This window comes from Saccopteryx leptura, chromosome 3, assembly GCF_036850995.1.
Source record: "Saccopteryx leptura isolate mSacLep1 chromosome 3, mSacLep1_pri_phased_curated, whole genome shotgun sequence".
Classification (NCBI taxonomy): Eukaryota; Metazoa; Chordata; class Mammalia; order Chiroptera; family Emballonuridae; genus Saccopteryx; species Saccopteryx leptura.
This window is the reverse complement of record NC_089505.1, coordinates 212,409,032-212,423,041: the sequence shown is the minus strand read 5'-3', so window position 1 is coordinate 212,423,041 and position 14,010 is coordinate 212,409,032.

Sequence of the window (14,010 nt, the reverse complement as noted above, 5' to 3'; positions counted from 1 at the left end):
GGTCATAGACATGACCCGTGGTCTCTGGCTTGTGCCCAAGGTCACTGGCTTGAGCAAGGGGTCACTGGCTCAGCTGGAACCCCTTGGTCAAGGCATGTATGAGAAAGCAATCAATGAACAACTAACAGCCACAGCTGAAGGGAAAGACCCTGCACAAATATAAACGGCAGTTAACTGCAGAGCAGGGGTTACTTGGTGAGATCTTAGAGTGTATTAGCCATAATAGGAGACTGGCCTGTGGTCATTGAATGCAAGTACACAGGATTCTTGGAGGAATGCCTCCAAGAACCAGATGTCCTTTATGATGGATAAACTCTGAGACTCTGACTCTTCTTGTGTCCTTGATCACAAAGGAAACAGTAGACGTGCAGGATTGGGGATGGGATGGTCGGGAATAAAGGCTTTTATAGCTTTCTAGTTTTATCTGCTGAGCTGTGGCTTTTGGAACTCAATAAATAAGCAGTGGCACAGTTTCTCTGGGCTGATTCCGCTTCTGAGTTTCAGCCTCTGCTTATACTACTTTCATCTGATGTGTCTTATTCCTTGCAAGTCCAAACTGTAAAAGAAATCATAACACACAGCTATAAGTTAATAAGTTGATGCTTCTCTCTCCCTTCCTTTTTTTTTTTTTGTTGTTGTTGTTATTTTTCTGAAGTGAGAAGCAGGGAGGCAGAGAGACAGACTCCCACGTGTGCCCGACCGGGATTCACCCGGCATGCCCACCAGGGGGCAATGCTATGCCCATCTGGGGCGTCGCTCTTTTGCAACCAGAGCCATTCTAGTGCCTGAGGTGGAGGCCATGGAGCCGTCCTCAGCGCCTGGGCCGACTTTGCTCCAGTGGTGCCTTGGCTGCAGGAGAGGAAGAGAGAGATAGAGAGAAAGGAGAGGGGGAAGGGTGGGGAAGCAGATGGGTGCTTCTCCTGTGTGCCCTGGCCAAGAACTGAACCCGGGACTTCCACACCCCAGGCCAACGCTCTACCACTGAGCCAGCCAGCCAGGGCCTTCTCCCTTCCTGTCTTGTCCCTCCCTCCCCACCCCTTTCTCTAGCTAAAAAATAATAATAATTAGATGATTCCTTGATTCCTTTTCATTCAATCTTTTACTTCTCTGCTTCATCTTACTCTTCAAATTAGATTCCCTTTAAAGTTTTTATGGAACCATACCATAACTAGAGAAAGTGCATGAATCAAAAATTAATTAAAATGTACAACTCAATAATGAATACTGGGCCTTCCCAGGTAACCACCATCCAGGTCAAGAAACAGAACATTACCAGCTCCCCAAAGCTCTCTTTATACTCTCTCCCAGTTACTATCTTCCTCATTTCAGTCTCTATAGCTTTTCCTATTCTGGACATTTCATATAAATGGAATCAAACAATACATGTCTTTTGTGGCTCCTTCTTACACTTAGCATGATGTTTTCAAGGTTCATCATGTTGTATGTATCAGTGCTTCGTTTATTTTTAGTGCCAAAGAATGATTCCACTGTATGGATTTACCACATTTTCTTTATCCACCGGTCGATGGACTTGGTAACTATTTTAAATGATATCTACATAGAATATAATGTGTCCAAAACAAAATCTATACTGCCTTCCCTGCTCAACATGATCTAATGATCTAATGCCCATCACACACACCCAAAAAAATCTGAAGTGTTATTTTTGTTTGTTTTTTAGTGAGAGAAAGAGGGGAGAGACAGACAGGAAGGGAAAGAAATGGGAAGCATTAACTCATAGCTGCAGCACAAGCCAGCGACCTCAGGGTTTCAAAAGTGGATCCTCAGCGTCCCAGATTGATGCTCTATCCACTGTACTACCACGTGGTCTGGCAAAATCCAAAATCTTTACTATGGTCTTAAAAGCCAATGGCAATCTGATCTCTTTGACTCTAGCTACACTGACTTCTTGCTGTTTCTCAAATACACTAAAAACACGTTTCTGCTTTGGCAGTTTTGCACGTGTTCCTCCCTCGGCCTGTGTCAGTTTTCCTCCAGACATCTGCTTGGCTCACTTCCCACCTCCTTCAGCTCTCTGCTCACATGTCTCAGGTCCTTCCCAGACACTCAATCTAAAGTATCATCTCCCCCCACGCAGTCACAAGTAGAGTAACTACTGAGCACATCCTAGACCCCAGACATTGTGCTAGTTTTAGTGAAATTCCACTTTTTTATTTGGTTTTATTTTTGTGGTTTTTGTTTTTGGGTTTTTTTGGCTTTACTTTCATTCCTGCTGCTCAACAATTTAGCATGTCAAGGATGAAAGTGTAAATTAAATCATTCCCTTAGCAATTATCATTTTTATACATTACTCTTAAGCAGAGTTTAGGCTTAGAACAATCTTAGCTTGTATCAGAAAGTGTTTACCAAAAGAATTTCTTTTTTTCTTTTTTTTTTTTTTTTTTTTACAGAGAGAGAGTCAGAGAGAGGGATAGACAGGGACAGACAGACAGGAACGGAGAGATGAGAAACATCAATCATTAGTTTTTCGTTGCACGTTGCAACATCTTAATTGTTCATTGATTGCTTTCTCAAATGTGCCTTGACCGCGGGCCTTCAGCAGACCGAGTAACCCCTTGCTCAAGCCAGCGAGCTTGAGCTCAAGCTGGTGAGCTTTTTGCTCAAACCAGATGAGCCCTCGCTCAAGCTGGCAACCTCGGAGCCTCGAACCTGGGTTTTCCGCATCCCAGTCTGATGCTCTATCCACTGCGCCACCACCCGGTCAGGCCCAAAAGAATTTCTTAATGTTTTAGATATTTAATCTCCTAAACACATTCATAATATATTGCTACCATAATTGCTCAAACCTGATTTGACTAATAGTTTCCATTTTGTTTCCCCACATAATCTGGTTTAAACTTAGCCTACCTTCTTTTATTCCTTTCCTCTATTCAACTGAGCCATACATTCAACTGATTACTAAGTTTTGTCAAAGTTTTTTTTTTTTTTTTTGGGGGGGGGTTGTATTTTTCTGAAGTTGGAAACGGGGAGGCAGTCAGACAGATTCCCTCGTGCGCCCAACCGGGATCCACCCGGCATGCCCACCAGGGGGCGATGCTCTGCCCATCCGGGGCGTTGCTCTGTTGCAACCAGGGCCATTCTAGCACCTGAGGCAGAGGCCATGGAGCCATCCTCAGTGCCTGGGCCAACTTTGCTCCAATGGAGCCTTGGCTGCGGAAGGGGAAGAGAGAGACAGAGAGGAAGGAGAGGGGGAGGGGTGGAAAAGCAGATGGGCGCTTCTCCTGTGTGCCCTGGCCGGGAATTGAACCCAGGACTCCTGCACGCCAGGCCAATGCTCTACCACTGAGCCAACCGGCCAGGGTTGTCAGTCTAAGGTTTTTTTTGGGTTTTTTTTTTGTATTTTTCTGAAGCTAGAAACCGGGAGAGACAGACAGACTCCCGCATGCGCCCAACCGGGATCCACCCGGCACGCCCACCAGGGGGCAATGCTCTGCCCACCAGGGGGCGATGCTCTGCCCCTCTGGGGGGTCGCCCTGCCGCACCAGAGCCACTCTAGGGCCTGGGGCAGAGGCCAAGGAGCCATCCCCAGCGCCTGGGCCATCTTTGCTCCAATGGAGCCTTGGCTGCGGGAGGGGAAGAGAGAGACAGAGAGGAAGAAGAGGGGGAGGGGTGGAGAAGCAGATGGGCGCTTCTCCTGTGTGCCCTGGCCGGGAATCGAACCCGGGACTTCTACACGCCAGGCTGACGCTCTACCACTGAGCCAACCGGACAGGGCCATTCTAAGTTTTTAATATGTTTCATTCTTCTGTATCCTTCCATTCCTATTGCCCTTTGTCAGTCAACCCAAACGAGTCATGAGACATTGGAAAATTAGCAGTGATCCATGATTCTGGGCAAAAATACGAAGACCCTTTTCTACACTCCTTTATGCCCCCTTTTAATCGTCTACTCATTTCCCTGAAGGAGGTGAAACTTAAACAGAAGGGGGTTGGTTTGTTTTAACTTATTTCAGTTTTTGTTTGTTTTAGCTTAAGCCTTTTATTCAAATATAATATAATATAGAAAAGTGCACAGCTCTGATTTCACAAACTGAACACACCCATGTAACCAGCACCAAGGTTAAGAAAGAGAACATTCCTGGCCTGACCTGTGGTGGCGCAGTGAATAAAGCGTCGACCTGGAAATGCTGAGGTCGCCGGTTTGAAACCCTGGGCTTACCCGGTCAAGGCACATATGGGAGTTGATGCTTCCAGCTCCTCCCCCTTCCCTCTCTCTGTCTCTCCTCTCTCTCCCTCTCTGTCTCTCTCCATCTCTCTCTCCTCTCTAAAAGTGAATAAATAAAATTTAAATGAAAAAAAGACAATACAAAAACAAAAAGAGAAGAAAGGAGGAGAAAGGAGCATGAGGAAGGAAGAGGGAACTAGGGAGAGAAAGTAGAAGTTTGGAGAGAATTGTGCTACGTGGTTGGCTACCAGAGAAACCCAACTGTGATACTCTTCTTATTCTTTTTCCAAGTGAGAGGAGGGGAGATAGATCTCACATGAGCCCTGGCTGGGATCCATCTGGCTACCTCTGTCTGGGGCTGATTCTCGCAACTAAATTATTTTTAGTACCCGAGGCAGAAGCTCCACAGAGCCATCCTTAGTGCCTGGGGCCAATGTGCTCGAACCAATTGAGCCATGACTGTGGGAGAGGAAGAAAGACAGAGAAAGAGAGAGAGAGAAGGAGGAAAGGGAGGGGTGGAGAAGCAGGTGTTCACTTCTGTGTGCCCTGACTGGGAATCGAACCTGGGCCAATGCTCTAGCACTGAGCCAACGGGCCAGGGCCTGTGATACTCTTCTTAAGCTTGTCTTCTTGTTTTCCCCTTGCTCCAGCCTCCCACTCTTCCCCCCACCCCATTGACCTGATTTTAAGATTGAAAGCACTCAGCCTCACCTGACCAGGTGGTGGCACAGTGGATAGAGCGTTGGACTGAGATGTGGAGGACCCAGGTTCGCGACCCAGAGGTAGCCAGCTTGAGCGCGGGCTCATCTGGTTTGAACAAAGCTCACCAGCTTGAGCCCAAGGTCGCTGGCTTGAGCAAGGGGTCACTCAGTCTGCTGCAGCCCCACAGTTAAGGCACATATGAGAAAGCAATCAATGAACAACTAAGGTGTCGCAACGAAAAACTGATGATTGATGCTTCTCATCTCTTTTCGTTTCTGTCTGTCTGTCCCTATCTGTCCCTCTCTCTGGCTCTCTCTGTTTTTTGTTTTTTGTTTTTTTTTCTTTTTCATTTTTCTGAAGCTGGAAACAGGGAGTGACAGTCAGACAGACTCCCGCATGCGCCCAACCGGGATCCACCCGGCACGCCCACCAGGGGCGGTGCTCTGCCCCCCAGGGGGGGATGCTCTGCCCATCCTGGGCGTCGCCATATTGCGACCAGAGCCACTCTAGCGCCTGAGGCAGAGGCCACAGAGCCATGCCCAGCGCCCGGGCCATCTTTGCTCCAATGGAGCCTTGGCTGCGGGAGGGGAAGAGAGAGACAGAGAGGAAGGCGCGGCGGAGGGGTGGAGAAGCAAATGGGCGCTTCTCCTATGTGCCCTGGCCGGGAATCGAACCCGGGTCCTCCGCACGCTAGGCCGACGCTCTACCGCTGAGCCAACCGGCCAGGGCTGGCTCTCTCTGTTTTTGCCACACATACACACACACACACACACACACACAAAAAGAAAGCACTCTGCCTCAATTCTCTCTCACAAGTCTTTAGGTGGCACATTAAATTTCATTAGTAACCCATTCTTTTCAGTTAAAATTGCTCCCTTTTGCTGAAATATTTTAAAATACAAACTTTAAAATAAAAATACTACACCAAGGAGTAAATTGCTAATCAATGACTGACACATAATAGATACTATGTAAATTTTCTTTGTGTCATTTTCTCCAAGACCTTCCCTAAGCCAATATTTCACAGTATAGCTGTTAAACTTAACCTGATTAATTTAATCCAAGTTTAAAATGGTAACTGATAATGTTGATTTGGTATCCATGGGGTAATATATTTGCACTTTAACCAAAACTTCAACACAACAGAAGGCAGAGGTGAGATATGTATGGAAAGGCTCTCCCCCTACTCTCAGGGGGGAAATTATAAAAGACTTTACAATAGGCAAAAACATGACTGGGCCTGACCTGTGGTGGCGCAGTGGGATAAAGCATCGACCTGGAACACTGAGGTCGCCGGTTCGAAACCTTGGGCTTGCCTGGTCAAGGCACATATGGGAGTTGATGCTTCCTGCTCCTCCCCCTTCTCTCTCTCTCTGTCTCTCTCTCTCACTCCTCTCTCTCTAAAAAATCAATAAATAAAATATTTTTAAAAAAATTAAAAAAAAACATGACTGGGGAGTCTTTGAAGTTAATCTGACCAATGCCTTTCATCGTCTTTGAACTATTTTACAATTTGTAAATTGAGAAAACTGATGGTCTTGCAAATGATTCTTACACATAAAAAAATAAATAAATTTTGTCCAGTGAGATACAATTGATTCCCACCCTGTGAAAAGAATAATTCAGCCCTGGCAAGATAGCTCAGTTGGTTAGAGCTTTGACCCGAATATCAGAGGTGGCCAGTTCAATCCTCAGTCAAGGTACATAGAGGAACAGATCAATTCCTGTCTCTCTCTCTCTCTCCCTTTTTCACTCTCTAAAATTAATTAATTTTTTTTTAATTTTTAAAGAAAAAAAATAATTCTAAATGTATTTTAGGCCCTATAGACACTGATCAACTTTACATCTATTAGCAAATCCATTTCAGCAGTTGTAAATGCTCATATATGTGTCTGTCTTCAGATTCTTTTTTTTTTTTTCTGAAGTTGGAAACGGGGAGGCAGTCAGACTCCCGCATGCGCCTGACCAGGATCCACCCAGCACGCCCACCAGGGGGCGATGCTCTGCCCCTCTGGGGCGTCGCTCTAGCGCCTGGGGCAGAGGCCAAGGAGCCATCCCCAGCGCCCGGGCCATCTTTGCTCCAATGGAGCCTTGGCTGCGGGAGGGGAAGAGAGAGACAGAGGAAGGAGAGGGGGAGGGGTGGAGAAGCAGATGGGCGCTTCTCCTGTGTGCCCTGGCCGGGAATCGAACCCGGCACTTCTGCACGCCAGGCCGACGCTCTACTACTGAGCCAACCGGCCAGGGCATGATTTTACTTTTTTGAGAATTCTTCTGAACACTGTCACCGTCACTTAATACTACTTTCCCTGGGCTACACTTAAGACCAGTCCTAAGAGTATAAATTTGTAATGGAGGCAAAGAGAGTTTAATTTCCTGGTATTCTCATTCTGGTCCATCAGAGGGTGCTAATGGCCTGTGTCTTAAACCCACATATTTCTCCAGTCTCACTTTTTTTTATGGCCATCCATCTGTAAAATGTTACTTAAACCCTGACGAATTATATATTGTTATTTCCAGATATTTTGTCTCATACTCAAAAGAGTTAGGTCCTGCCCCCAAAATTCGGACATAATCAAGAGAAAAGACCAAAAGACAGAGAATTAAACATATGAAAAGTTCAGGTCCTTTTCTCGCCTTACTTTATCCTGCAATCTGCTCTTCTCCTTGCTTTTCTGCAAATGGCACCACCCTTCACTCAGGAATTTGGGATTCATCCTTGGTTCTCCCCTCAACTTTGTTCACCACATCAGTATCATTCGTCTCTTCTCCATTCAGATGACCTCTGCCTAGATTCTCACAATCACACAGATCTGGCTGGCCTCCCTACCCACTGCAGTTCAATCTCTACGTGGCTACCACAGGAAAATCTTTCCAAACACCAACCCTAACAATACCATTTTCCTGCTTGAAATCAGAGGTTCCCATTCATCTTTATTAAACCCCAGTGCTTTAGCAAGACTTACAAGTCTCCTCAGGACCCCGACAACCTGAACAGTGTCATGTGTTGCACCTCCACACAGGATCCTCAATCAGCCTTATTTCAATCTTTACTTAGAAAGTTTTCAAAAATAGATTTCCAGGCCCTGGCTGGTTGGCTCAGTGAATAGAGTGTCAACCTGGCATATAAACATGCCAGGTTCGATCCCCAGTCAGGACACACAGAAGAAGCGACCATCTGCTTCACTCCCTCTCCCCCTTCTCTCTCTCTTCCCTCTTGCAGCCAGTGGCTCAACTGGTGCCAACACAGGCCCCAGGCACTGAGGATAGCTCAGTTGCTCTGAGCATCTACCTCAGGTGCTAAAAATAGCTCAGCATCGAGCATCAGTCCTTGATGGGGGTTTCCAGGTAGATCCTTGGGGTGCATGTAGGAGTCCGTCTCACTATCTCCCCTTTTCTCACTTAAAAAAAAAAGTAGGCCTTGGCTGGTTGGCTCAGTGGTAGAGCGTCGGCCTGGCGTGCAGAAGTCCCAGGTTTGATTCCCGGTCAGGGCACACAGGAGAAGCGCCCATCTGCTTCTCCACCCCTCCCCCTCTCCTTCCTCTCTGTCTCTCTCTTCCCCTCCAGCAGCGAGGCTCCATTGGAGCAAAGATGGCTTGGGCGCTGGGGATGGCTCCTTGGCCTCTGCCCCAGGCGCTGGAGTGGCTCTGGTCGCAACAGAGCAACGCCCCAGAGGGGCAGAGCATCGGCCCCTGGTGGGCGTGCCGGGTGGATCCCGGTCAGGCGCATGCGGGAGTCTGTCTGACTGTCTCTCCCGGTTTCTAGCTTCAGAAAAATACAAAAAAAAAAAAAAGTAAAAATATTTTTTTTAAATTTCCATACTGCAACCAGATATGCTGATTCAACTGGGGTGAAATAGGGCTAAGTAAATCTGTATTTCTATAAAGTTTCCTGGGAACTTCTGTTCTAATCACGTAAATTTGAGAACCAAGGATTTATTTCATAGTTTGAGGTTCTGTGTCTTTTAACATGAGGCTCCCTGAAAAGGGCTTCTCCAACCTTTTTTTTGTGTGTATTTTTCTGAAGTGAGAAGCGAGGAGGCAGAGAGACAGACTCCTGCATGCGCCCGACCATAATCCACCCGGCAAGCCCACAAGGGGGTGATGCTCTGCCCATGTGGGGCGTTGCTCTGTTGCAACCAGAGCCACTCTAGTGCCTGAGGCGGAAGCCATGGAGCCATCAGCACCCTGGCCAACTTTGCTCCAATGGAGCTTTGGCAGTGGGAGGGGAAGAGAGAGAAGGGGGGGATGGAGAAGCAGATGGGTGCTTCTCCCGTGTGCCCTTGCCAGAAATCAAACCCGGGACTTCCACATGCTGGGCTGACGCTCTACCACTAAGCCAACCAACCAGGGCCAACCTCTTTTTTTTTCCCCCTTGGATATTCCTACAGTTCCTTCAAATATCATTTCCTCCAGGAAGTTGCCTTTAATACCATGCTCCAGTGTAAACTGTCTTTATCTCTTAACTCCTCACTCATCTCTGAAAACTTGAAAACAAGGGCTGTCTTTATCTTTGCTTCCACAGTGCCTAGCACACTACCTAGCATATAATGGCTACTTAATTAAATTTGCTGGATGAAAGAGGAGTCTTGCTGGGCTAGCAGGGTCTCACTCCCTCTGGGCACTTGCTATAATTTCTCTTTCCCTTTTTCATGTCTTCAGTCATGTGTCAGCCACTCTCTAACGTTTTATAAGATAGTATGGTCCTCTAAATTGACTTCCTTTCCTCCTTCCCAAAGCCAATCTCTAACCTTCCTATTTATCCTCCTAGTCTCACCTTAAGTACTACCTAGTCTGAAACATGCCTCTACCAACTCAGCCAGAAATGATCTTTTAAACACATACATACAACTCATTTGTTGTCATACGTTACCTAGTATTATAGTTGTTCCTACAAAACGTAAGGCACACAGTGTGGTGCCTTACATACTTAAATACATGGGTGAGACCTACAGCTCATTCCTAATACATATATAGGACAGTCATCCAGTCCTAACCTCCTTCCCTATCATTATGCTCTGAGACCTCAGCATTTGACTTCACATTTACTTGATTACATCGTCAGTGGCTTTTATAGTGATGTCATATTTGCCACCAATTACTACTATCATAGGCTAGAGCTCATGATAACCTATAATTTCCTCACCTTCCTAGACACAAACTCAAATCTGCCTCTCACTGCAACCTCCTGCTTTTCTGCCTAAGTCATTCCTATCACTTCCCCAATCTTACTGTGTTTTTCCTAAAGAGGTCAGCTATTTCAACAAACCAGCAAACCAATCCAGACTTCCTCATTGTCCTCTCTCCTCTGTTCCTTCTTTACCAGTCCTTTTGTCGCAGTTAACTCTGGCTGTCTGTTTTCTTCATTCCAAGGCAGCCAAGAATTATTGACTGAAATCACAAAGTCATGCTGGTTGGGACTTCTTACCACAAACTAATACTTATCTAATCAGGTAGATCTTTCTTGCTGTCTTGAATCATTGCTATTTTCTGTAGTGCTGTTTCTACCCCCCATTTCTCCTAGATCTTCTATCCACCCAGTTATCCTTTATATTCGCAAAAGGTAGACCACACCTAACCTGTGATGGTGAAGTGGATAAAGCATCGACCTGGAATGTTGTTGCCGGTTCAAATCCCCGGGCTTGCTCAGTCAAGGCACATACAAGAAGCAACTACAATGAGTTGATGCTTCCTGTTCCTCCACCTCCCCTTTCTCTCTCTCTCTCCTCTCTCTAAAAACCAATAAATAAAATCATGAAAAAAAAAACTCATGCCCTGGCCAATGACTCAGCAGTAGAGCGTCAATTTGCCGTGTGGAAGTCCTGGGTTTGATTCCTGGTCAAGGAACAAAGGAGAGGTGACCATCTACTTCTCTACCCCTCTCCCTCCTCCATCTCTCTCTCTCTCTCTCTCTCTCTCTTTCTCTTCCTCCTCCTCCTGCAGCCATGGCTTATTGATTCAAGTGCTTTGGCCCCAGGCACTGAAGATGGCTTCCTGGAGCCTCTGCTGCTAGAAATGGCTTAGTTGCGAGAAGCCCAGATGGGCAGAGAATCACAGAAGGGGTGCTGGGTGGATCTCGGTTGGGTGTACAGGAGTCTGCACCCCTACTCTCACTTAAAAAAAATTCACACACATAAAGAAAGGTAGACCACAAGGGCATTTAATGTGACTTCCTTAACTGTTTAGCCATTTTAAATCTCTGTACATTTCCCTCCCAATTCTACCTTTCCAGTTGCCAAAGCAACTTCTCTCTATGTCTACCTCTTTTTCTTTTTCTTTTTCTTTTTTTTTTTGTATGTTTTTGAAGTGAGAAGCAGGGAGGCAGAGAGACAGAGTCCCACATTCGCCCGACTGGGATCCACCCAGCATGCCCACCAGGGGGCAATGCTCCATTACAACCGGAGCCATTCTAGCCCCTGAGGCGGAGGCCATGGAGCCATCCTCAGTGCCCGGGCCAACTTTGCTCCAATGGAGCCCTGGCTGCAGGAGGGGAGAGAGAGAGAGAGAGAGAGAGAGAGAGAGAGAGAGAAAGGAGAGGGGGAAGGGTGGAGAAGCAGATGGGCGCTTCTCCTGTGTGCCCTGGCCAGGTTCCTGGGACTTCCATATGCCAGACCAACACTCAACCACTGAGCAAGCCAGGGCTGTATGTCTACCTCTTGATCTAATATCTCCTCTGAGACTTTCTTTCATCTCCTCTTCAAAGTAAATAATTACATTTTAGTTTCTCTATCAATTAGCCTCTTCCCCTTTTCTGAAAATAAGCTGTGTTGCCTAAATCCCCAGCTGTTTCCTCTTCATTGCCCCAGTTTATTTGCTTTACTGTTAAATATTGCTACAACCTATGCACTCTTAACTACTTGCAGTTAGATTCTGTCCCCTCCATCTTTAACTTCTCTGTCACTTCTCACTTCTCTCTGGGTTCTTCTCCTTACCGCTCTATTTGTTTGTGTCCCTTGTCAATGTTTCTCCAAGTTTCTGTTTTTGGACCTCTTTATCTACTTTCTCCTTTGATGATTCCCTCTCCTTCCACAACTTTACTAATATTTATATGAAAAGGTCCAAATTTTATTCATATTTAGCTTCTACTTTTCTCCCAAACTGTAGATTTACATTTTTTTAGTGAGAGGAGGGGATTTAGTGAGACAGACTCCCACATGTACCCCAACCGGTATCCACCCAGCAACCCCATCAGGGGCTGATGCTCCAATCAGTCAAGCTATCCTGATGCCAATGCTTGGACCAACCAAGCCACTGGCTGCAAGAGGGAAAGAGAGAGAGAGAAAGGGGAGAGGGCGAGGGAGAGGGAGGGAAAGAGAAGCAGATGGTCGCTTCTCCTGTGTGCCCTAACCAGGGATCGAGCCTGGGATGTCCACACTATGGACTGATGCCCTATCCACCGAGGCAACCAGCCAGGGTCAACATTTTCTAGAACACTAAAATTTTAGATATGGAGGAGTCCTCAGAGGTCATTTAATCAAAGTCTTCGTTGTCTGGGTATCTCTACCAAATGACTCACTAGCTTTTAAATAGGCAGCGTTACCAAAATTGAACATCTCCTTTTCTGTCTGCTTCCAATTCCATTCCCAAAACTCTCCTTTTTTAAAAAAGATTTTTTATTTATTTTGAGAGAGAGAGAGAAAGGCAAGGGGAAGGATCAGGAAGCATGATTTCATAGTTGTTTCTTGTATGTGCTTTGACTGGGCAAGCCCGGGGTTTGGCGCCAGCGACCTCAGCATTCCAGGTCAATGCTTTATCCACTGTGCTACCACAGGTCAGGCACAACTCCTCTTCTTGAATTTATTGTTTTTCCCTGGCCAATGGCTCAATGGGTAGAGCACCGGCCCAGCATATGTACATCCCAGGTTCAACTCCCAGTCAGAGCACACAAGAGAAACGACCATCTGCTTCTTCACTCTTACTCCCTCTCTCCCTTCTCTTCCTCTTCCCCTCTTGAAGCCACTGGCTCGATTGGTTCAAGCTTGGCCCTGGGTGCTGAGGATAGCTCAGTTGGTTCAAGCACATCAGCCTCAGGTGCTAAAAATAGCTCAGCACTCAAGCATCAACCCAAGATGAGGTTGCCAGGTGGATCCTGGTTAGGGCACATGTGAGAGTCTGCCTTGCTATCTCTCCTCCTCTTGCCTAACAAACAAACAAAAAAATTGTTTCTACAATAGTCATCTTGAGGCACACAGCCTCCTTATTCCCTGTATTCAGTCAGCTACTATTCTAGTAGATTCCATTGCCACAGACTCTCAATTACACTCACCCATCTCTAGTCTACCCATCTCTAGTCTAATATCTTTCTACTATGAATTCTGAATTATTTTTGGTCATTACTACCAAATTAATCTTTCTAAAGAGCAGTCTGACCTGCCACTCTATGGCCTAAAAACCTTAGATGTCTCTCATAGATTACTAAATTATTCACGTTTCTTTTTCTTTCTTTTTTTTTTTTTGTATTTTTCTGAAGCTGGAAACGGGGAGAGACAGTCAGACAGACTCCCGCATGCGCCCAACCGGGACCCACCCGGCACACCCACCAGGGGCGACGCTCTGCCCACCAGGGGGCGATGCTCTGCCCCTCCAGGGCGTCGCTCTGCCGTGACCAGAGCCACTCTAGCGCCTGGGGCAGAGGCCAAGGAGCCATCCCCAGTGCCCGGGCCATCTTTGCTCCAATGGAGCCTTGGCTGCGGGAGGGGAAGAGAGAGACAGAGAGGAAGGAGGGGTTGGGGGTGGAGAAGCAAATGGGCGCTTCTCCTATGTGCCCTGGCCGGGAATCGAACCCGGGTCCCCCACACGCCAGGCCGACACTCTACCGCTGAGCCAACTGGCCAGGGCACAAGTTTCTTATCTTAGCATTCAAAGTCCTCCATGTTCTGAACTCAATTCATGCTGTGCCCATCACCGGGAATATTCATCCTTCCTTTATCTTCACCTGGCAAACTCCTAAATTCTTTAAAGCTATTTGAAATAAAGGTATTTGAAATAAATACCACTTCCATCACAGTCTTATTTTTTACCCGCCAATGTAAGCCTTCCCTTGAACCCCATATCACATTACTAAAAGTTTTATTTACTTATTTATTTTAACAGTGACAGACAGAGACAGGAACAGAGAGAGATGAGA